This window comes from Denticeps clupeoides, chromosome 17, assembly GCF_900700375.1.
Source record: "Denticeps clupeoides chromosome 17, fDenClu1.1, whole genome shotgun sequence".
Lineage (NCBI taxonomy): Eukaryota > Metazoa > Chordata > Actinopteri > Clupeiformes > Denticipitidae > Denticeps > Denticeps clupeoides.
Genome location: NC_041723.1, coordinates 2,211,328 through 2,235,183, shown reverse-complemented (window position 1 = coordinate 2,235,183; position 23,856 = coordinate 2,211,328). Strand labels below are relative to the sequence as shown.

The following is a 23,856-nucleotide window of genomic DNA, read 5'->3' as shown; positions in this document are numbered from 1 at the left end:
GTGTGCGGACGGTACCTCAGTGGCACCTTGGCGGTTTGTCAATCTGTCTCAGTTTCTCACAGAACAAATCAGATGGACATGATTTCTAATCTAACCAGAGCCTCACGGCCACCCCGGAAGCCACCCTTATTTATTTAGGACCGGTGACCTTCAGGTCCTTTGATTTGCAAGACGTGGGCTGCGGTTGAGTATGGATCAAGCGGTTGATTTGAAAGCGAGTGAGTGAGTTTATGAACTGCTCCCGCACCACTCCTAGTGTTCCCTGAGACAGTAATTTCCACATCCCCATCCGGCCTCCAGAATAAAAGGTTTTCAGCATGACTAAAAGTGCACTTAGAGACTAAACACACGAGCCTATTTATTTCCTGCACCGTTTGTCCTGATCTGTCCTAAACAAAAGCAGGGATTGGGATCAGGAAGACAAGTGAGTCAAACAGGGCTGACTATTTAAAACCAGAGTAATCCTCTGGATTATTGTACGCTGGCACAGTCACCTGGGCCTAGTTGTATGAAAGTTATTCAAGTCTTGAAAAAGGATTTCACAAAAAAGTACAGTTTCTGATATTAGATCACAAAATCCAAACTTTTATCTGGATTAAACCCCTCAGGTGGCATTGTTCAAAGCATTTTTTGAAGGGATTTGGATAATACTGATACATCAGGATTGTTCTGACCACATAGTGCAGTGTTAATTTTACGTTTTTATACCTACAAGGCATTTGTAATTGAAAAATCCACAATGTATTTGGGTAATGTGTACTTCTTTTTGAGTGATGAGCTCTGACTGAAATAAAAACGGGTCAAATTTTAGGATGGATTATGTTTTTTTTTACATTACATTTTACAGAATTTTATCAGACGCGACTTACAATCAGTAGTTACAGGGACAGTCCCCCCCTGGAGACACTCAGGGTTAAGTGTCCTGCTCAGGGACTCGATGGTAGTAAGTGGGGTTCGAACCTGGGTTTTCTGGTTCATAGGCGAGTATGTTCCCCTCTAGGCTACTACCAGCCCCCTATGTGATTATGTGATTTTATCTGATCTCAAGATCTGTGAAATCTCTATAATCTGGGATATGCTAATGAACTACGATTAGCTACGCTTGACGTCTTGTTTAAAGACAGCAAGGTTCTGACACCCAAAGCTGCGGAATTGTATCTCAGAAAAGGGGTCATGCACGTGGGGGAGTTCCGCTGCCTCGCCGCGCGGCAACAGAACGAAGAGTAACGAGCCTTCGGTAACACAAATTCAACAAACGGTTATTACATTTACAGCTGCGGTCTTTGCCAAACTCTGTATTTGCAAATTGGCTTTTTAAAGGAGAGGACGAACGCAGAGCTCATCTGAGGTGAACATCTTCTGGCGCTCGGCTAGCGTGCTCCACTGCGCGGGCCCTGTGTGTTTATAAGATGTACTTGTGCCCTATAAACAGGCTGCGCGCACAAGCTGCATCAGTTTAAGATGCCTCACATAGTTCAGCTGGCTTTCTGGTCTGTGGGGGGTCATTAAGTCAGCATTAATCAAAAGGGAAAGGACCCTGACAGCGGAGGAAACGGTGGAAGAAGAAAAAAAAAACCAGCACAAGAGTACAGTTCTCAGTCAACACGCAACTCAGGGCTCCACAGACCGCAGTGCACAAGAAGAATGTGAGGGACTCCTGGGTTCAAAGGGCCTGCAAAATGAGACTCGTCCCACTGCTTTTCTTTTTTAAGGTACATTTTGGGGAAAATACCCCGAGGCTCGCCTTCTTAAGAGACTCCAGGAGGAGACTGTAGTCTGTACCTGACCCTCAGCCAATCAGAAGACCCGCTGGAGCTGTAACTGGTACCTGGCTTTAGAAGACCCGGGGCATGAGGGATTCTACTGGCTGTAGTGTCCATCCTGCCGAATGAATAAGAACCATCCAGACTCACGATGGCTTCGCTTGCTGCGGGGTGGATTTTTTTTCCCCTTGTCAGCATGGAATTAGTTTTCCATAAATAGATTTTGTTTTTCTATTCGGAGGCTGAAGACTTGATCCTGCGCCCCAGGCGAGCTGCCGAGCCGGTTTGTGCAGGTGACATCAGGTTCAGGTGCCTGCCGGTACCTGTTTTTGGTGAAAGGTTGGCGCCTTGATGATGGTTGGGAGGACAATAAAGACAGCATTACATCATACTGAGCGATCTCAGACTTGATCACGTTCCCTCTCAGACTGAATGACAAAAGTAAATTTAAAGGTCCCCCCCCGAAATAAAAATTTATATCTGTCTTTTTGGTTCCGTAATACTGTATCTGACGTCTCTTTCCGAAACTCAGCCTTGGTGCAGAATTACACCCACTTTGATCCAGAATGGCCAAAGCACTCTTCACACGCCTATCGCCATTTCTAGCCACTGCAGGACCATAGACAGGCCAGTGGAACTCGTATTAATGTTAAACATTCTCACGAAGAGAAATTTTCATGTCAGGGGACCGTTAACTAATACAGACAGGGTCACGCTGTGTGAATTTACACCAAAAAAAAAAAATGGTCGCCAGATGTGAACATGACAAACTGACCACTCGCTCCACAACAACTGGTACAAGCTCAACACCATGGATTTTAGCTGGATTCTCCAAAAAAAATAATCCTTAAAACTTTGAACTACGAAAAGAAATGAATGGATAAAAATAAAATACACTTAAATTAAATTATAAATTTTATTCAATGATTATTGATTTTCCAAAGCCACAGGGAACTGCAATATAAGTATGAAGACATACTGCTAGTGTCGAAGCAGCTGAGTCACTAAAGATCTTCAAAGGCAAGCTACTAACCTTCCTTTTTAGGAAACCATTATATTAGGAAAGGACACTTGCATATATATTTAAAAAAAATCTTAAAACCCTCATGTAAGTCTGGAGTGAGAGTCTGCCAAATCTGTAAATGTGAATGTAAAATGAAGAAAATGAGCCATATAAGAGTCCACGGCTGCGGTATTTGCTCTGGATTTACAGAAAACCACTTGGTCATCCTGACATTCGAATGACGAAAGGAAAGAGAAGTGACCAGAGAGGACGTTACCTCATCAACTCATCAAACATTTGCATTCCAGTTGACACAAACATTTGCATGGCGAAGTCACACTCCGGTCTCTGGTGCCAACATAAATATGTTCGCTGTGTTGCGGTTCAGATAAATCTACATGACAGAAGATTGATGCGGTGGATTAGAGGACAACTGAAAGTTTATATTGTTACAGAACAGCAGGGGGATTGTGAACCACACAACCCCAACAAATCACCCAGAATCAGCTCGAAATATTTCAGTATTCAGCATTAATTCAGAGTTTATTCAACACAAGATCTGATAGTACTTGCTATAACACGCCAGATGCATTTCTCCTGGTGAAATTTAGATTTAGAACTTGTCTAAAAGTGAGTTCAGAGGCCGAGGGACGTGGATGTCCTTGAAATGTTTTTGGAGTTAATGATTTTACGGACGATTATTCATCGACTCCATTGAGCTGCTCAACATGCAAAATGACATTTTGACGGCGAGTATTAATTACTTATTAATTACATTTGAATGCCTTGCTGGTTAGTAGTCGTCAGGAAACCTTCCCGGTATTTCAGTGCCACCTACAGACAATGATTTAGCTCCGCTAATAAAGGAAGTGGGCGTGGTCAGGTGCCATGTCACATGACCATCATGGACGTAAATCAAGCGGAGCCGTTATCGCTACGATTGCCGTAGTAAGTTACACGAGCGTGTCCGCAGAGTTTTTAATAAACCTGAAACGGACATGGCACGTTCGCTCCAGATTCCGATTCTGGAATCCAGTCATTTGATGCCGAGAGGTAGAAAAAAAACCCATCACTGCAGGGCCAAAAAAATCTCTGCTCTGCACATCGGAATTATTAGAAGACATAAATTAGAGCAGAGTTCAGGGGACGGGGGATAAGACTGGAGTCCGGGGGGGGGGGGGACGCGAACGCTGGTGGCTCTTGAGCCCCGCTGCAGGCCTGCATTACTCCAGCTGATGGTTTAAATTCGGTCGGGACGCCACGGCTTGTGGTTTATTATCGCGGTGACTTCCTGCGCCCGGACAGCGCGGGGGTTTCGGCGTGGAGCTGCGCTCGGCACGCGTCCTCGAATTTCAGCCATCAGGAAGAATGCAGAGGCCAGGCCTGCCCTCCCTGCAGCGTGGCGGGTGAAGAAAGGACATGAGAATGATAAATGACAGCACATTTAATCACTACTGCCATCGGACAGCATCAGAGACGGCGCAGCAGACGGGCCGCATTCTCGGGACTATTTCTGGCCTAATATAAGTTGTCTTTACGACACCCCGAGGACGCGCTGGAATGAACCGATAATTGGAAACAGAGGAAATGCCGCGGAGTGTCAGATGCAGTATTTGTCCAGCGCGTCGGCCTGTTTTTGTTTACCTTCGCGCCCCCTCTGGGGACGAGACGCTATTCCTGGCGCTGGCGTGCCGATAACCAGGCTTTGTTGTTGGCTGCGCCAGTTTATAAATTGCTTTATGCGACACGGAAACATTTCTGTGGCTAAAACGGCTGCGGTGGGAGCCGTGGGTCGTGTACTGATACTATTAAAGGCCTTAGAATCTGTTAATATCATAATACAAGAAGACATATACTAATTTAATGCAAAATTAGGCTTCTGACCCACTCCAATGAAATGACAAGAACTCCTCAGAAACATCATTAATATCACAGGTATGGAAGGCAGTGGTTGGCCAAGTGAGTAAGAAAACGGACCCGTAATCAGAAGGTTGCCGGTTCGAATCCCGGTACCGTCCCCACACACTGCTCCCCGGGCGCCTGTCATGGCCGCCCACTGCTCCCTCAGGGGATGGGTGCTGTGGTGTGTCACTCTTTTAGGTGATTGCCATAAAAGTGAATGTGATTGCCACAAAAAAACGTAATAAATTCAGAGTGAGCTGGAACATGGAGGAAGGTTTGCCAATGTTTAGACTTCTTCGCTGATGACACAGAAGTAACAGGCTGTGGCCCTGATGACGAAATAATCTCTCTGGTGAAAAACGATCGTGGATTTAAAATCAACACGGCTCCTCACCACAGTAGCAGTAGTGACGGATGAAGTCCGGTTGGCCGCGAGCCGCCGTCCTCACTCTTTCCCCACACACGCACCCCCAAATGTTCCTCCATACCGGGACATTTCTGGATGTCCCGCACGCGTGTTTGTGTCGTGTCCGGCTCTTCGTAAATATCTGGTTTCCGGGGACACTGGGAGCTCAAAAGCCTTCTCAGCATCCTTCAGCTGCAGTGGTCTGATGTAAACAAAGTCGCCATGATCCATCAAGCGCCTGTTGAAAACCAGTTGACGTCAGTCAGTCGGTAGACTTCACTCGAGAGCTTCATCGTCTTGAGGGAGACCGACGGTGCCCAATATGCCATGAAGAGCATATCGGTCTCGAGCTGCACTGACCAAGCTTGGAGCTGAAATAATGGGGTGTACACGTTTCCCATATTATCCATATTAAGAAAGTCACATTTGAGCCTGAGAACGTGGAAACCGAGCAGCTTTTTCCTTTTTCTCACACATTTTGACCATATAGAAAAAAGAAAGCCGCTGCTGAGCAACGCTGGACACTTTTGATGAACAGACACTATGATTCCATGGCATGTGTGTTCCAAAAGCTTTAAAGTTGTTGTGAAAGAGGAACGGTCATTGCCGTTTGTAACGTTGGAATAAATCACGTAAACGTAGCGCCGGCGCTCACAGCGGACGAGTCAGATTTGACGCCCGGGCACGGGACCAAGCTCGTCTAGCGCTCACGAAAACAAGCGCGAGTTCACCATGAAATCGAAAAGAAAAGGTGCCTTGGACGGGGGACAGGAATGCTCTTCCACGTATTCCCTCGCCTGCCGTTGAGGGGGCACAGGCTCGCTAATCCGCTCGGAAATGGATGGGGCGCAAGGCGACCGCCTCCAACGTGACGAACCAATGGGAGTCTCCCAACGGCCGAGTCAAAATTCATCTGGAGGTTCGCGTTCAGTCATGGGCCATAAATAAACGACAGGTTCGGATTAAGTCAAGATGTTCACGAGGAATGTGGTCAAAGATGAAGTGTGAGAAAGTGCGTACGGACTGTTACCGGAAAGCAGATTAGAAGGAGGACAATGGCCTCAGACACTCGCCCCCCCACGTCCAGCATCTCACCTTTTTGTCTGGTGGCAACGACTGATCTGGAAACGGTTCTTTGCAATTGTAAAATCCAGCATCTCCTCGGCAACTAAAGGGAAAGAATCCATGGTGGAATTATGGAGGAATGCTGGGGGCCAGTGATTCATTTGCGTGAGGTTCGCACTGTAAATGCATTAACGTTGAGAGCTGCCAGGCCAACCTGGAATATTTTATGAGATTTTTTCACACGTTAGTATTTTCCCCAGTCGTGGGCATTATTGAACCGAACAGAAGGCACCAGGCAGCTATTTTTAAAACATTCAGGAGTTTTACGGTAGTTGAGTCTGAGAAAGCTGATTCAGCACCCTGTGGATGTTCAGAATGTGTCTCCCCTACAGACCGGGAAGCGCTGGAATGTGTGGGCACGGATAAGCGTGGAAATTATTATTTCATATATCAGTCTCTGCACTGGCTGCGAAGTTGAAATAAATACATAAATAAATTTTGAACGTTGGACTGCACGATTTCGAAAAGCTCGGTTGAAGAGGAAGGCCTGAACAGACACGAATGAGGCCCAGGATCAGGTTGAGCATGTTTTCACTCATGAAGCATCAAACTGCACAAATCAGAAATGCAAATGTGCTGGAGAAGTGAGGTTCCACCCAGGATCTCATTAACAGACAAGTTTAACCTTGGTCAGTTCCATGCACCTCTGATCTAAAGGAACATTGTGTTCTTTTGCAAGAAACCCTCATCCATTCTGCAAAAAAAAATCAAAACAATGACCTGTCAGACTGACTCATCTGTCCAATAAGTCCATATCAGAACCAGATACCGACCACATGTAACACATCCACACGTCCATACAGAGCTCTGCCTCGACGAAGACAGCCGGACGTTTAAACATGGTCGACCAGTGATGAGCAGGACTGCGGGGACACTGCTGATGTTTCTGGCCACCGATGGCCTTGCGTGTGCAATAATTCAAATCACATGAATTGTGGACTCCGCAAATTTCCATTCTTCCCCAAACTACAAAGATGGAATTCCGAGCATTCAGCGGAAAGGGACCAAGAGCCATTAAAGGAAACCTCATCATTACCCCCCACAGAGTTAACGACGGTAATGAGGAGCAGTTCTTTTCATTCTGGGGGGAAAAATGCTGTTATAAATATATTTAGATTTATTATACTCACAGCCTAATGTAACCAAATGTCTGTATAATTCTAAACAAGATGTAGTCGTGATCAAAATGGTAATGATACAAATGGTAAGAACAACCAGCGTCTGGCTGCCGGTGCAATGGGATTAAACGTAGCCAGTTTGGCCTAAATAGCCAGGATCAGGGCTGGGATCAGAGTTAATGTGAAAATAAATGTACAAAGTTTGCAGAGTGAATGCAGCTATCATGTTGCTTGAACAATAAGCCGTCAGAAATGTCTGCACATCCCCATTTCCTCCTTCATGGGAGTGAAGAATCTACACAAACAGAACCTAACAAGCATAGGAAAGGGCTCAGTAAAGCAATATATATTGTGGGAAACGTACAAATTATGCGTGCATTGCTAAACCCAGTTTAAGAAGGTCTGGGATGGTTTTGATCCAAACACCCAGAAGAGCATCGTAGAGTAAAACTTAGACCAAAACGCAGTACTGCTAAGAGCAGTAGTAGGGTGGTAGTGGCCTAGTGGGTAACACACTCGCCTATGAGCCAGAAGACCCGGGTTTAAACCCCACTTACTACCATTGTGTCCCTGAGCAAGACACTTAACCCTGAGTGTCTCCGGGGGGGACTGTCCCTGAGACTACTAACTGTAAGTCCCTCTGGATAAGGACGTCGGGTAAATGCTGTAAATGTAGTAGTATCATTTTAATCACAACTGTGTTAAAGTTCCTAACTGTGGGTGAGTCGGGGGTTCAGCCTGAAATCACCATTTTTCTTCTGGTTTCCACTGATCCCACTCCAGTTTCACTGCAATTTTGAAACATCACAACTGCACGAAGCGCTGCAGCAGTCTGGCATTCCGGCGCGCGCAAGACAAAAGCGCTGGAGATAAAATGCCACAGCCGGTTAGCGGTAAGTGGTTCCAGACCCCGGGCGAGCCTCCCGAGAGCGGCGATGACATGACTCAGCAGCTGGGGGCGAGTGTGCGGCCTGCGAGCCACCATTCGTGGGCTCGGCGGAGGTCAAAGGGTCACCCCAGGTGCACCGGCGCCGGGCCGATCGGGCCGCCTCGTGATGAAACGGGCGAGCTCGCACGCGTTCCCCCGGAACGCGAAGGTCAGCCGTGTGCGTACGTGAGCCGGCGTGAGTGCGTTGTGTACGTGTGCAGTGGACGCCGGAGGCTCAGCTCGCAGCATGTGGAACCGTTCGGCGTTCCGTCAGGAATGCCGAGCGCTTTCCTTGATGCCGACCTTGGGAAACGTTATGCAATTTTTGGAGTTCGCTGCGTCGAAGTGGCGGCTGATGCAGGTGCCGTGAAGCGGCGTGCGCAACCTGCACATCCGTGTTCTCGGGAAGAAACCGCGGGCGTGAGGGACCCCGGCAACGTCGAGATGTGATATCGCATTTCACCGCTGCAAACAGCAAACAGGATCTGCTAGTGATTTTCCTCGGGGCACGAAAGCAATGTTCACACCACGCACGCTGGAATTCCGAACAACTGGCCGCTTATATAAATCCATCCGGGGGCTGATGAGGTCAGGGCCGATCAGGAAATGAATGACCGAGATCAGAACCCTCAGAACGGAGCAGATCGGGTCCATCATCTGGAACGACGCTCAGCTGCACCTCCTCCAGAGCGAGATCCGAGATGGTCACGAGTAGATAACAGGGTCGGTTTGTCCGGATTAGGAATGGAACTCTGCAGGTTGGGGTGTGACCAGCGCTCGCCTGGTGCTGGTGGCCATTCTGCGGCGTCTAATATTGGCGCACTTTCATTGGTGATGGCCGAAGGTCAACATCTGGTCTGGTACCTGGGAGCGCGAGCGTATACATCAGGCCAGGGTTTCGTTGGCTGCGAGTGCCCGTGGGGATTCATTGGTCAGTAGGGGTTTGTGGTCCAACATCGAAGCCGGATTTGTGCCTGGCGACTCAGCGAAAGCATCGATTGTCAGAATCTGTGAGTGAAAGTGAAGTGGTTGTCATTGCGACACAGCTAAAGGTGTCCTCTGCATTTAATCCTCAGTGAGCAGTCGTCTGCACCCCGGTGGTCCGGGATTCGAACCTGCAACCTTCATGGGTCTGTTTCCTTACCCGCTAGGCCACGCAACCACTTCTGGGGGAGAGGAAAGAGAGAACGTGGTCCAGCGATAATGTCACAGGGATCCCCAACGAAGGCGAATCTAAAGGCGGGAAAAGCCCAATGAACCAAAAAAAAACCCTGAGATAGATCAGAGAATGTAAACTTTAAAGTAAGTAAGTAAGTAAAGTAAGGTGAAGTGATTGTCACATGTGATACACAGCAGCACAGCACACGGTGCACACAGTGAAATTTGTCCTCTGCATTTAACCCATCACCCTGAGTGAGCAGTGGGCAGCCATGACAGGCGCCCGGGGAGCAGTGTGTGGGGACGGTGCTTTGCTCAGTGACACCTCAGTGGCACCTTGGCGGATCGGGATTCGAACCGGCAACCTTCTGATTACGGGGCCGCTTCCTTAACCGCTAGGCCACCACTGCCCCGCGAGGAGCGTGCGACGAGCGTGTCTGCCCGGCCCCATCTTCATCGCTGCCTCTGGACGGGCGTCTCTTATTGAGTGCGGCCACACCGGGGAACGGATTACGCTCGTCCGTCTACGAGCTGTCGTAGAGGAGGGCGCTGCGTGCCTTACCGCTTGTTTTAAAACAGGCCGGAGGAAGCCGCGAGCCGCTCGACGTGCTGTTGCCGTGCCAACAGGAGGTTTAATGCTCATTATTAAGGCCGTTTGATGCAATGTGCTGGAACGCTGAATCTTTAAACTAAACAAGCGTCGCGGCGGAAGCGAAGTGCTGCACAGGGCTTGGTGACAGACACCACAGATTTGTCTGGAGCACTTTATTAATAAAGATTTACAATTAGATTTGTATAATTTTCATTCTAGAACATTAAGATCCAGGCAAAACAGAACATATTACCAGTAATGAGAAATAATGACAAAAGGAGACCGACATGGTGCAGAAGTGTCTGGGTTTCGTTGTTAATATTCGAGGAATGTTCTTGCGCTAAAATCACGCCATGCAGGCAGCTGTGTCGCTGCAGCAGCACTCGTAGGGCGATGTTTTTCGGAGGATGCAGGCAGAATGCGTAGGTGGTTGGAATGCGGGGGGTGTGCTGTCACAATCGGCCCGAACGCAGAGCTATGCTCGGCCCGTGGCGTAACATTAACAGCGTCTCGGGCCACGCAGGATCTCATTCGTGGATCATTTGTCTCCCCTCTATCAGCTCCAGGCACGTGAAGATTACAGAGACACTTCCACTCCGATAACGTCGTTGGAGTGAGAGGAAAAAGAGGAACGCAGCATTAGTGCTGCAAACATCCCCGTAATTGCTGTCTTTTATGAGCGTGCGGACGGGAGGGGACGGGGCTGTGGCTGCCAGTCAGTGAGGAAGCCCCGCCCACAACCACCCCCTGTAAAGTATAAAGGCTGCAGGTTTGCCTTAAACACACAGACTATTGGACGTGTCACCACCGTCCCCGCTCTGCATGGAGTACTAACTCGGCGGCGCACTTTCCTGCACACACTTTGCTCACAGGTAAGCGTGACTCTTCTGCCTTTCTCCTCCCTGCATCTAGAAAGTGGTTTTCATCCCGGCTGCAGACTGCACCGGCCTCCCGGTCACACACTTTGAAGGGGGTGGGGGTCGGTTCAGGAGGGAATGTTGGAGAATAACAACACCGCTCGGACTTCTTCCGCAGGTCCGTGAGAAAATGAAGCTGGTTCTTCATTCTGTCCTGCTCTGGTGTGTGCTCAGCACCCTCGTGGCCCGTTTCGCGGCCGCCAGGCCCGACCCGAGCCTGGAGAGCGGAAAGAGGTACGGTAATCCCCCCCAGAAGGCCGTCTCTCCATCGGGGGTCAGGTGGAGGTCTGACTCTGACGGGTTCTTCTCACCTCTGGCAGGTTGAGCGTTTGGCTGCGCATGCTGGTGCGACCGCCCGCGGGCCGAGGGGATGCCGAGACCTTCGCCAGGGCCAGAGAGAGCCGGGCCACGGACACGTTCCCCCCTCATCACAGGTGAGCGGCGCTCCTGCTCTGGGACGCATTAAAAATGTGAAACATCTGCCACAAAACGCCCGCTCCTCCTTCTCCCCCCCCCCAGGCTGAAGAGCACCGCGCGCTCGCCCGGCTGCAACCTGATCACCTGCATCGTGCACGAGCTGCCCTACCGCGTCAACCAGGTCAACGGCGAAAAGGTGCCCAAGGGCAAGATGGGCAACGACGGGTACGGCCGGCGCCGCAGGCGCGCCCCCGCACCGGTCCGGCAGGGGGCCGGCGCAGCATCCCGGTGGACGTGAGGCGAGGGAGGACGGGGAGAGAGGGAGAAGAGAGATGGGTATCAGTGCGGGGGCCAAGATGATTGCTGTTTTTTTTCCCAGTCCGCTGCAACTCTGCCGACTCCGCCGATGCCAAACTCTGGCGCTGTGAGAACGAGAACGCTCTCCTACCGGCAGCAGTTGCACAGGAAGTAGATCTCACTGGGGGAGGAGAGGAACTTTGTCTGAATCTGGTTTGATGTGTCAACAGGTGCATGAGGGTGAACTTGTGTGTGTGTGTGTGTGTGTGTGTGTGTTGACCGCAACATTTTTTTTTGGGGGGGACTTGACCAGTCTCTCTGTCTCTCTCCCCCCCCCCAGTTGTCAGTTGTCCCCATCGGGGACACTTTTTGGACTTTACCTGGCCAGAGTTGCTGTGACTGCGATGACTGTGAAAGGACTTGACCGGAGGAATGTGAGGTCAGCACAACTGGACCTGGATTCGGCCTGGAAGCTGGGACGTTTGAATACTGTACCGTCCGGTCGAGAAGGATGTCCGCATACTTGAAAATATGTATATATTGAAATATATACACTAAAATACACAAACACAGAGGGACATGTGCAATAAACACATATACCAGTGTATTTTTTATTACTGATATGTATATAAAGGTGAAATATATTATAAATAAATTACCATATATATATTTATGCACATATAATTGTAACCATGAAGAATCATATATTTTTGTAATACAGAGGACATATATGACTGTATCTTTGTTACAAACTTCGGGTGTTTACATTGTTTAATCTATGTTATTATGTTATCATAACCACTTTTCCAATTTAAGCACTAAAATGAATGAATTTTTTTGTATACATGAAGTCCGAGTCCTCGTCAGTCCTTTGCTCCAAGGTGCATTAGCTCCTCTTTTGAGGAGTGACCCTGTTTCATCGGGACGAGGGAGTTTCCTCCTTGTTTCAGCCCACTTGTTCTGCAGCCGTTAACACCCCAAGGATCCGGAGATAAAAATACATTTCAAGGACTTTAGCGGGGCTTTACGTCAGCAGCCAAAAAGGGTTGAAGCCTGGTTTTTAATTATTGGATGAACTTATTGGACGAAGCCGTGTGTGGACCAGGGACCATGACAAGTTCTGTGACGCCATCTAGCTTCAATCTGAAGAAACTGCATTAAAAACCACAGAAAGGATGAATGAACTACGAAAGGATGAAGACGTGTGCTATAATAACTGAATTGGCCACCTTACCTCAGAATTTCTGCTGTTAAAGTACCAGAGTAGAATGTTGCACAATGAAGCCAACATGGTTCTGAGAAGCTCTGCCATGTCCTCATGCTCTCCCGAATGAATGGAGTGCTTTGAAGGGAGGTATGGAAGAAGTGAGAATGAACGCACATAATCAATTTTTTTATTTTCTATTATTCTCTATTTACTCTTCTGAAACAGTGAACTCTTAACAGAACATAAAAACAAACAATCTATAAAGAGAAGTATTTGTGGAAACCGTTTTGCCCCAACAGATAAATGAAAGTGAAGTGATTGTCATTGTGAGACACTGCAGCACAGCACACGGTGAGACAGTGAAATTTGTCCTCTGTATTTAACCCATCACCCTTGGTGAGCAGTGGGCACCATGACAGGCGCACGGGGAGCAGTGTGTGTGGACGGTTCTTCCATAACCGCTAGGCCACCACCGCCCCATATATTGAAATAGAACAATCCATTCAATCCATGAAACAAGCCTTCCTTACACATCATGTGTAAGGGCCAGTGGTGGCCCTAGCGGTTAAGGAAGCAGGAGGTTGCCGGTTCGAAGCGCCAAGGCTGCCCACTGCTCAACAAGGGTGATGGTTAAATGCAGAGCACACATTTGGTTGTTTGCTGTGTGCTGTGCTGCATATCACAACAACAATCACTTCACTTTCAAAATGAATATATTTTAAACTACCTTGCCGCACTATTTTAGCATTTACTAGATTTCCAAGATGGCGCCGGTGAGGTCGGCTGCCGTCGCGACTGCTCCGACCAAGTTTAGTTTGTTTTTGTTTTTTAAACCCTCTTTTAACAACCCTACACCGGCAAATCTACCACCATGCAACGCATTAAATACAGTAGAGACACTCTTGTTTCTATTAGTATACAATGCACTTACAATACGAAGACTTTGACTGCTTTTCCGGATCCCAGCTGGCCGAGTGAAATCCTGAGGAAAGGCGGCGCTGTGAGAACAAAATGACTCTGAGGAAAGGCGAAGCGGCGGCCCCGAGGAAACGAGCCGGCGTCAGGAACAGGCTGAGGGCCCGTGCACACAGCACACCTCTGCCTGGCATCCTGCTCGCCAACGTCCAGTCACTGGAGAACAAGCTCGATGACCTCAGGGCCAGGGTAAAGTTCCAGAGAGACATCCGGGACTGCAACCTCCTCTGCTTCACTGAGACATGGCTGATCCCAGCGGTGCCGGACCACGCCATCCAGCCGGCCGAGTTCTTCTCGGTCCACCGCATGGACAGGACTCGCGACTCGGGGAAGACACGGGGAGGCGGAGTGTGTTTGATGGGAAATAGGAACTGGTGTAATTCCATTTCCCCCCTCTCACACTCGTGCTCGCCGAATCTGGAACTACTGTCCATCAAGTGTCGTCCCTTTTACCTTCCTCGGGAGTTCACATCGGTCATCATCAGCGCCGCTTACATTCCGCCGAAAGCGGACACGGACACTGCCTTAGGCGAACTGCAGGAGGCGCTCACACAGCACCAAACACAGCACCGGGACGCTGCGCTCATTGTGGCAGGAGATTTTAATAATGCCAGCCTCAAACGCGCAGCGCCAAACTTTCATCAGCATTTCACCTGCCCCACCAGGGGCGAAAGGACACTGGACCATTGCTACACGACAATAAAGGACGGATACAGGGCACAATCTCGTCCACCATTTGGAAAATCCGACCACGGCGCCATCTTCCTCATGCCTAAATACAAACAAAGGCTTAAACAGGAAGTTCCGGTTCAGAGGGAGGTGGCACGCTGGACGGACCAATTGGTGGCCGCTCTTCAGGACGCACTGGAGGACGCAGACTGGGGCATGTTCCAGAGTAGTTCCGGAAACATCAGTGAGTTTGCCGAAACGGTTGTGAGTTTCATTGGGAAACTAACGGACAATCGTCAGAACGTTTCCCAACCAGAAGCCGTGGGTGGATAAAACCATCCGCGACGCTCTGAAATCTCGCACCGCGACCTATAACGCGGGGCTCACTTCTGGGGACATGGAACCATACAAGGCTGCGTCATACAGCGTCAGGAAAGCGGTGAAGGAGGCGAAGCAGCGCTACGGGAAGAAACTGGAGTCACAACTCGAACAGAGTGACTCTAGGAGCCTGTGGCGGGGACTACGGACAATAACGGACTATACAGCACCAACATCCGGTACGAAGAACGCGGACGTGTCTCTGGCAGACGAGCTAAATACGTTCTATGCTCGCTTCGAGGCTGCAGCTAAAGGCGCTAGCGATGCTACGGCTAGCGGCTCCAGCAGCTGCAGACGGGAGGACACTGCCAGCACCGAGCATGACGTGAGGAGAGCCTTCAAGAGAGTGAACACCAGGAAGGCAGCAGGACCAGACGGCATCTCGGGGAGAATCCTCAGAGCCTGCGCGGACCAGCTAGCACCTGTGTTTACCGAGATATTCAACCTCTCTCTATCTCAGTCGGTGATCCCCACATGCTTCAAGGAGTCCATCATTGTTCCGGTCCCCAAGAAAACCCATCCTGCCTCCCTCAATGACTACCGCCCTGTAGCCCTTACCTCAGTAGTGATGAAGATCTTTGAACGGCTGGTCAGAGACTTCATCATTTCTTCACTACCAGATACACTCGACCCACTACAGTTTTCGTATCGTCCCAACCGGTCCACAGATGATGCCATATCACATCTCCTCCATACAGCATTCACCCACCTGGACACTCGGAAGGGAAATTATGTTAAAATGCTCTTCATTGACTACAGTTCAGCATTTAACACAATAATCCCTTCCACACTCACCACCAAGCTGGAGCACCTGGGACTCAGCTCATCTCTCTGTCAGTGGATCTCCAACTTCCTAACCGGGAGACCACAGGCAGTAAGGATGGGTGGACATGTCTCAACCTCCATCACCCTCAGCACTGGAGCCCCCCAGGGCTGTGTTTTGAGCCCCCTGCTGTACTCCCTGTACACCCATGACTGTACAGCCACTACTAACTCCACCACCATCATCAAGTTTGCTGACGACACTGTCGTGGTGGGCCTGATCTCTGACAACAACGAGACGGCCTACCTGGAGGAGGTTGGAAATCTGGCAAACTGGTGCCAGAGGAACAATCTCCACCTGAACGTCAGCAAGACAAAGGAGCTAATAGTGGACTTCAGTACAAAGCAGGAGAGGACCTACCAGACCCCTGTCATCAACAGGAGCCCAGTGGAGAGAGTGGACAGCTTCCGTTACCTCGGTGTTAACATCACGCAGGACCTGTCATGGTCCTGTCACATCAACACCGTGGTGAAAAAGGCCCGGCAGCGTATCTACCACCTCAGATGCCTGAGAGACTTCAGACTGCCCTCCAAGGTGCTCAGGAACTTCTACTCCTGCACCATAGAGAGCATCCTGACGGGAAATATCTCAACCTGGTTCGGGAACAGCACCATGAAGGACAGACGAGCCCTACAGAGGGTGGTTCGATCAGCCGAACGAATCATCCGTACCAAGCTCCCTGACCTTCAATCTATCTACAGCTAACGGTGCTGCACCAGGGCCAGGAAGATAGTGAAGGACCTCAGCCACCCCAACAATGGACTCTTCTCTCTGCTGCGATCAGGGAAGCGCTTTCGCTCCCTGAAGTCCAACACAGAGAGAATGAGGAGGAGCTTCTTCCCGCAGGCTATCGAAGCTCTCAACAACAGTACATAGAACTCATTCACCTCCAATCACTCCGGACTCTTTTGCACAAAACCACTTTGCACAAAACCACTTTGCACAAAACCACTTTGCACAAAACCACTTTGCACAAAATGACTCTGCGCTTTTAGGTCCTTACTGCTCCTTCTTTTATGGCTCTTTCTCTCTTTCTTTAAACATTGTAAAAAACTAACTCATTTGCACACCTTCACCCTACCAGTTACACATATTTTATGTTAAAGACGTAAAAGTGTAATACTTGGTAATGTTTGCAATATTTGCATATTGGTTCATTGTTTACTTGCAACATTTGCAATACTGTGGTCTGTAGCAGTTGCAGAAAGCATTTCTCTGCACATCATACCGTGTGTGACTGTGTATGTGACAAATAAAATTTGAATTTGAATTTGAGATAGACGTCATTCACATTACAGATATCTACAGATATCTTACTTTGAGACATCCAAAAAGATAAATAAGATATTGTGGAAAGGAGAAGTCTTGTCCATCTTGCAGGTTTCAGCAAATCGCTTTTTATTGAATACAAGCCAGTAGTATGGTGGTAGTAGCCTAGCGGGTAACACACTCGCCTATGAACCAGAAGACCCAGTTTTGAACCCCACTTACTACCATTGTGTCCCTGAGCAAGACACTTAACCCTGAGTGTCTCCAGGGGGGACTGTCCCTGTAGCTACTGATTGTAAGTCGCTCTGGATAAGGGCGTCTGGTAAATGCTGTAAATGTAAATGCAGTAGGCGGCGCCAACAACCAATACCTGCTCCTCAGGCTCCAGATAACAGGGAGGCAGCCCTTCTTCTTGTCACGTCCATGCGGGCATGACGCGGCGGGTGAACGGAGAGGATGACGAGGAGTGACGAGAAGACGTGGAATGAAGGACGCTTTCACCTGACATCACGAAACCGGGGTTTAATTAGTGAATCACAGGACAGGGGAGACATCCGAGACGTAGACACTGGTGAACACGGAACATAACTTTAAAGACCTGACAGCGAACAGAAACGAACAGGGCAGCTTTATACAATTAACACAGGTGAAAACGATTAGGGAACATTACACAGGACAACAATTAAACCCATTTCGGACCGGATCCTGACAGAATACCCCCTCCTATGGCACGACACCTGGCGGGCCAGACGAAGCAGTCTATGAAGGAGGGAGGAAAGTCCAAAACACAGTCTTAAATGGTCCGAGTGGACAGGAGGAATCGAACGGAATCGATTCGAGTGAACCAGGATAGAAAAGATGAGCTGAGATGAATGATTAATGAATGAATGAATGGTCCGGTATTCACGATGGACGAGCGGCGGTTCTCCAGCGCAGACAGCTTCGGGCCAGTTTGGTAAAGATATCTTTAATCCACATTTACACTGCCGGAGTGATGTGGTTACACTGGATTTATAAGTATTTCTCTAATTTGTGTGCTTTGTGCCTTTTATTTTCTTATTTTCTAAAGACTTTTATTTTGGTTACCTGTATTCTGGTGTGGGTAAGGGAATTATAGTGACAATCTGGGTGTTTAATTGATTGTGGAATATCTAAGTGTGTTAGTGTTTGTGGTTATATCAAATATGTTTCTGTATTTTCTGTTCGTTTAATTTGTGGTTATTGTGAAAAGTTATGTGAGTTATAAAACTCTGATCACCCCCCAAAAATTCGATGGTAGTGGCCGTGCCCTTGGGTTAAGGGGTCGGGGACCCGGTTCCGTTCTCTTGAACACATGGGTGTGGGCTGTAAGAGGTACGTGGGGTTGGTGCCAAGAATGTTTTTTTTTTTATTATTATTATAAATTATGTACATATTAGGAATGTTCTGTGTGTGCATGTCCACATGCTGGATGCCGCCTGGTAAAGGCAAGTCTCTGCTTGCATCTTATCCAGACTTGGACAAATGGGTTGTGTTGAGGCATAAATACTTTGTGCCGTGCCCAAAAAGCCTTGTACATATCGACACCAGCCACAAGCTAATAAGGTGACATATGATGTACACTACATGCAAAATTATATTAGAAGTTATATACTTTAGCTTTGCCTTTTTCCATGTTTAATTGTAATGAAATGTCCAAGTGTATGTGTATTTATTATATAAGTATATATATATTTTTAAACAGGTACAACATTGTCATGTTCGGAAGGATCCATGGCTTTTCACACAAGGTAGGACAATATGTGAACAATTTAAAGTCACATAGCAAAATTTTAGAAAATGAATGTATATCAATATCCAAGATGTACAGAAACTGGAAGAATTAAAAGTGAACTGAAGTTATAATTTCTTGTTTTTGGTGAATATTTTGACTCAGATTGGAACTGTATTAAAAATAAAATGTAATTACTAAATAAGCTTTTTAAAACCACATGTACAAAATCTTCCACAGCATATACAATTTAAGAGGCTGTACTGTTTCATATTTTAGGTGCATATTAGCAAATATAAAATTTTCTTTATTTTGTTCTTTATAGAAAATGTACCTGGGAGCAGCTACAAACAATTGGTCTGAGACAACTCATTTTTCAACAAGGCTGTTGATAAGTTTGGTTTTCCATTACGATAACACAATTTCCCTTCACAAAAAAACACCTTCTTGAGGAAATTTACAAAATGTTCAAATCTAACATGAAGAATTTTGTGAAAAACAAATGCATTTGCCGTTTAGATTTAAAATAAAAATTATATATAACTACCACCTGACATCATTTAAATCCATTAATCTTTTTAATTTTTTTATTTTTAAAGGGTTCGTGCAGACCAGGGGGCAGAGAATGTTGCAGTAGCTCAGCTGATGCTGTCTGTGCTGGTGAAGCGAGTAAATTCACCCCACGTGTGGATTTCTTTCTGTCGCGGTATGAATTGGACAAAAATCCACAAATGCACAGGGGCGGAGTCACAAATGTGACGTGATCCACAAATGCAGAGGAAATGATGCACAAATGTTTAGAGCACGTTTAGCGTGTGTATTTTTGTGGATAGGATTTTAGGAAACGCAAATCTACAAAAACATATTTGTGGATACTGAAATATTTGTGAATATCAACATTTATTTGCGGCTTATTTTCTGTGAGTTGCAAATAATTAAGCCCAATAAAAGCTTCTATAAACGGACCGCCGTTAATGCGCTTGATAATGTGCAAGCTGACTATCAACACTAAAATGAAAACCTTTTCTGCTCCAACAAAGATCTGTCGGAGGACCCTTACTCCATGGGGGACATCCCCAACAGTATCAACTACGAGCTGAAGATGAAGGACGGCATCATTTACGTCTACGATGCGGCTGAGGCCATGAAGCAGGAGCAGCCACACTTACTGCCTTATCCCGACCTGGAGACCTTCGCCATCGACATGAGCCACGTCCTTGCTGTGATTGCTGATGGGCCCACGTGAGTGGCATCCACTTTCAATAAAAAGAATATATAAGTGTTGTCCTGTTTCATTTAGCTAAAACAACGGAGGACAATAGGTAAAAAACACTAGCCACCTGTAAAAGCAGCATGCCGACGCTCCAGGCTGCCTATAAAGGACTGATTTATGCAGCCCGTGGTCCAAGTTAGGCTGTTTTTGATCCTGACAGCATCTTTCACCACGATGAACATGTTAACAAGCCAGTCCATATGGGCCAATAAATCAGAACCAGTTCTGGAGCGAACCCGTTAACTCCGAATTTTCTGGCTTGAGACACATTTTAAATGTGTTTTATTTTTTTTTTAAATCAGGCCTCGTGGCCCCATGTGGCCGCTGTTTAATTGAGAGCAGATAACCCATTGTGAACAGGTGTGCAATAAAACTGAAACTTTAACACACAGGAACTACTGCCACAGACGCTTAAATTTCCTGGCCTCCAAGTTCAACCTCCATGAGATGCTGAACGAGATGGCGGCGCTGAAAGAGCTGAAATTCGTTCCACACCGAGATTGTGTCACCTGAAATGTGTGACGCCAGCGAACTCCGAGAGATCTACCTGAAAACTGACAACTACATTAATGGGGAATATTTTGCACGAATCATTAAGGTGAGCCTTTCTGCTTCATCACAGCGACAATCACAGGCCAATCACCATCCGGCTCTGAATTAATAAGCCTGCGCAAGGAAGGTGTCGGAAGTGTGAACCGAAGACCAAATATCGCAGTGCTGTCATGATGTAAAAAGTTAAATGGGCCAACCGCTGATCAGCAGATTGAGGTTCTTTCTTTTACAGGAGGTCACTCGTGACCTGGAGGACAGTAAGTACCAGCATGCAGAGAGGCCGAGCCTGGCCAAGTGGTTCATTCAGCACAAAATTCCCTCCCCCAACACTTCCTCACACCCTGTCTTTAGAAAATGTTTTACGGGCATTAAAAGCCATATCTCGTTTGATCTTCCTCCCAGTGAGGCCACAGTCAATCCACAGAAGCACACGGAGCTGCATGTGTTCCTCAAATACGTATGTCCATCGTACACATCAACACTGGGGTCATGAGGTCAACTTTGTTGACTACATTAGAAACTGGAGCTGCGGTATTAACAGCCACTATGAAGTGGCTTCAGGGTCGCCAGCATGTAATACCACCGTTGTCTACTAATTCACTGTTAACTATGCAGACCAAATATCGCAGTGCTGTCATGATGAGCCTGGCCAAGTGGTTCAACATGGCTTCGGAATTCGTGGGGTTTTCCGAGAGTCCGTCAGAGGAATTTTTGGACAGTTTTACCAAAGACCAGTTATTGGGGGTGGCGGAATTTTACCAAATTCCATTAACTGGTGCGGATAAGCGGTTAAGAGATTTGGTGTTAAAAGCTGTAAAAATCGCCATGGTAGAGCAGGGTGTTATTGGATCTGATTCTAAACCAAGTAGCCCGTCTCCAGGGGAGGAATCATTACATTCGGCGGGCAGTGACCGGGCAGTGATCGGGCAGAGACCGAGATGCGGTTAAAGGAAATGTCTCTGCAGGAGAAACAAATGCAGCTTGACGCCAGAAAATTACATGCAGAACGGGAAGCTCGGGAGCTGGAACATCAGCTCCAGATAAAGAAGTTTGAACATGATCTAAAGCTTAAAATGTGGGAAGGGGAAGAGCGGGAACGCGAGCGTCGACACAAACTAGAAGTAAAAAGTGTGGAGCTCGAGTTGGCTTCTAAATATGCCCATTCTTCACCCTTGTCTGATCCCTCACCACCTGCTTTCGATGTCGGTCGGCATATTAGAATGGTACCTCCATTTGCTGAGAAGGAAGTGGAGAAATAACCATTTAATCATTTTGACCGAGTGGCGACCATGTTGAAGTGGCCTGAGGAGGTGTGGACTTTGTTGCTACAGTGTGTGCTGGTGGGAAAAGCTCAGGAGGTTTACTGCTCTCTCACTGTGCATCAAAGTTGTGATTATGCCCTGGTAAAAACTGCCATCATGAATGCATATGAACTCGTGCCTGAGGCAAAAGTTCCAAAAAATTTCGAAAAAACGATCAGCTTATGTTTGTGGAATTCGCCAGAGAAACATGGGATCAGCTGCAGGAGTTGGTGTTACTTGAGGAATTTAAGAATTGTATTCCTGAAGCAGTGGCAACCGGTATCACGTAAAATACCGTGACCTCATCTCCGCCCTCCGGCGAGAGAGAGAGAGACGGTGCCTCGCAACACGAACGGTTCAAACTACGCATTAGTTTACCCGGTGCTTTTCGTGGCCTGAATTGTATTGTTTTGTTTAATTAAAAATCACTTTGTTGAAACGGTTGTGACGATTCCCTCCCTCTTTCTAAATTGTACATGTTCCTGACCTAGACCAGGACGTAACAGTTCATGTGATGCCTTTTGGTCAAAGGCAGTAATTAGTTCATGATGTGATAAGTTACATAAATAAGGTGATAAATAAGTTCATAGTTAAAAAATAGTATAAGTAAATTAATGCTAAAAAGTGTTAAAATGTTTTGGGTTTGAAATCTGATCCGAGTGGGACATCTGTATCACAAATGATCTTGTCGTGGTGAACGTGCAGAAACATGAGCGAGTGGGCACTCTCACAATGGAGTTGTCTTTGACGTATTTTCTCCGGTAATGTGAACGAGTGCTTTGGCAGAATTAGGAGAGAAAACAACGCATGTACATGCTAAATGTGCCCTACACGCTTGTGCCTTGGGAAACATTCAAGACTAAAAAAAAGTTTAGTCTTGAATGTTCCACTGATTCAACATTCATATTCCATATGCTTTTTGAGCGCACAGGTGCATCCCAACAGGCGCAAAAAGGACATGGCAGCAATTAAAGATGAAATATAAAAATATAGTTCAAACAGGTGAGGTATCACTTACATTTTATTTTTTACATTTGATTTACAAGCATTGTGTAGTTCTACGTTGTATAGAACTACACATGCCACAAGGATGTCATAAGCCCTTTCTGGGGTGACCCTGAGCATGCAAAGGCACTGGAATCGGGCCTTGAGCATCCTGATGGTCATCTCCACCCGGGCTCGTGTCTTGCAGTGAGCTATGTTGGAGCGTTGCTGTGGGCCTGGACTCAGGGTCAGGGTAAGGGGTCAGCAGATGGCGCTGGCAGGGGTACCCTCTGTCTCCCAGTAGATATCCATCAAACTCTCCTATGATGATACAAGATACAATTTACAGATGCAGAATATTGATCAGGATAAATCTGTACAGTATATAAACTCACCACGGGCAACTCTTTCACTCAGGGTGGACTCACGAAAAATCCGAGAGTCATGTACAGACCCAGGCCACTTTGTTTCCACATTACTAATCATGTATTCAGCATCACTTATGATCTTCAAGGGGGAGAAAAATAATTAGCTGCAGCAGGTGTATTGTAAAGTATATTTCAATTGGAAAGTTAAAAGCTATTATTTACGCATACCTGTACATTAATGCTGTGGACAGATCTCCTATTCACATAATCTCCTTCATTTATTGCAGGAGCTATGATGGGAATGTGAGTTCCATCAATGCAGCCAATCACTCCTGGAAACCCTAAAATGTGCTCCAAGCTTTAGAACCCACATTAATTATTGCTTACACTGATACCTGCAATTCTGTGGAACGCTTCCTTGAGATGTCTGGTTGGTCTGTGACCTGGGGACACTGCAAAGGTGCACAGAAGTCTTTTCAGTGCAAGGGTCACATTTCTGACAACCCGACAGACGGTTGCCTTGAACACATGCCCCGCATGTGGACAAAAAAACTGCCATTCTGTGCTATACAAAGAATTTGCTCGGTGCGGAGAGCATTTCCATGATGGGTTATATTAGAGATGTGTGGACTGAGAATATTGCTTAAATAAATTATTGATGGTCACGAAAAAACAGAAACA

The 23,856-nt window shown here is 47.2% G+C and overlaps 1 protein-coding gene, 1 long non-coding RNA gene and 1 pseudogene across 2 annotated transcripts in view; 1 reads left to right on the top strand and 2 right to left on the bottom strand.

Moving 5' to 3' along the window:
• LOC114766810 (protein brambleberry-like) overlaps positions 1-23,856 on the top strand; it is a 480,412-nt gene that overhangs the window by 437,481 nt on the left and 19,075 nt on the right. The gene's annotated exons all lie outside the window — the stretch shown is intronic.
• Positions 12,311-13,818, bottom strand: LOC114766839 (uncharacterized). Its single transcript, XR_003742864.1, has 3 exons — positions 13,765-13,818; positions 12,861-12,968; positions 12,311-12,778 (listed from the first exon to the last, which is right to left on the bottom strand). It is a non-coding gene; the product is annotated as an uncharacterized LOC114766839 (long non-coding RNA).
• On the bottom strand, positions 21,939-23,779 carry LOC114767180 (putative nuclease HARBI1; annotated as a pseudogene).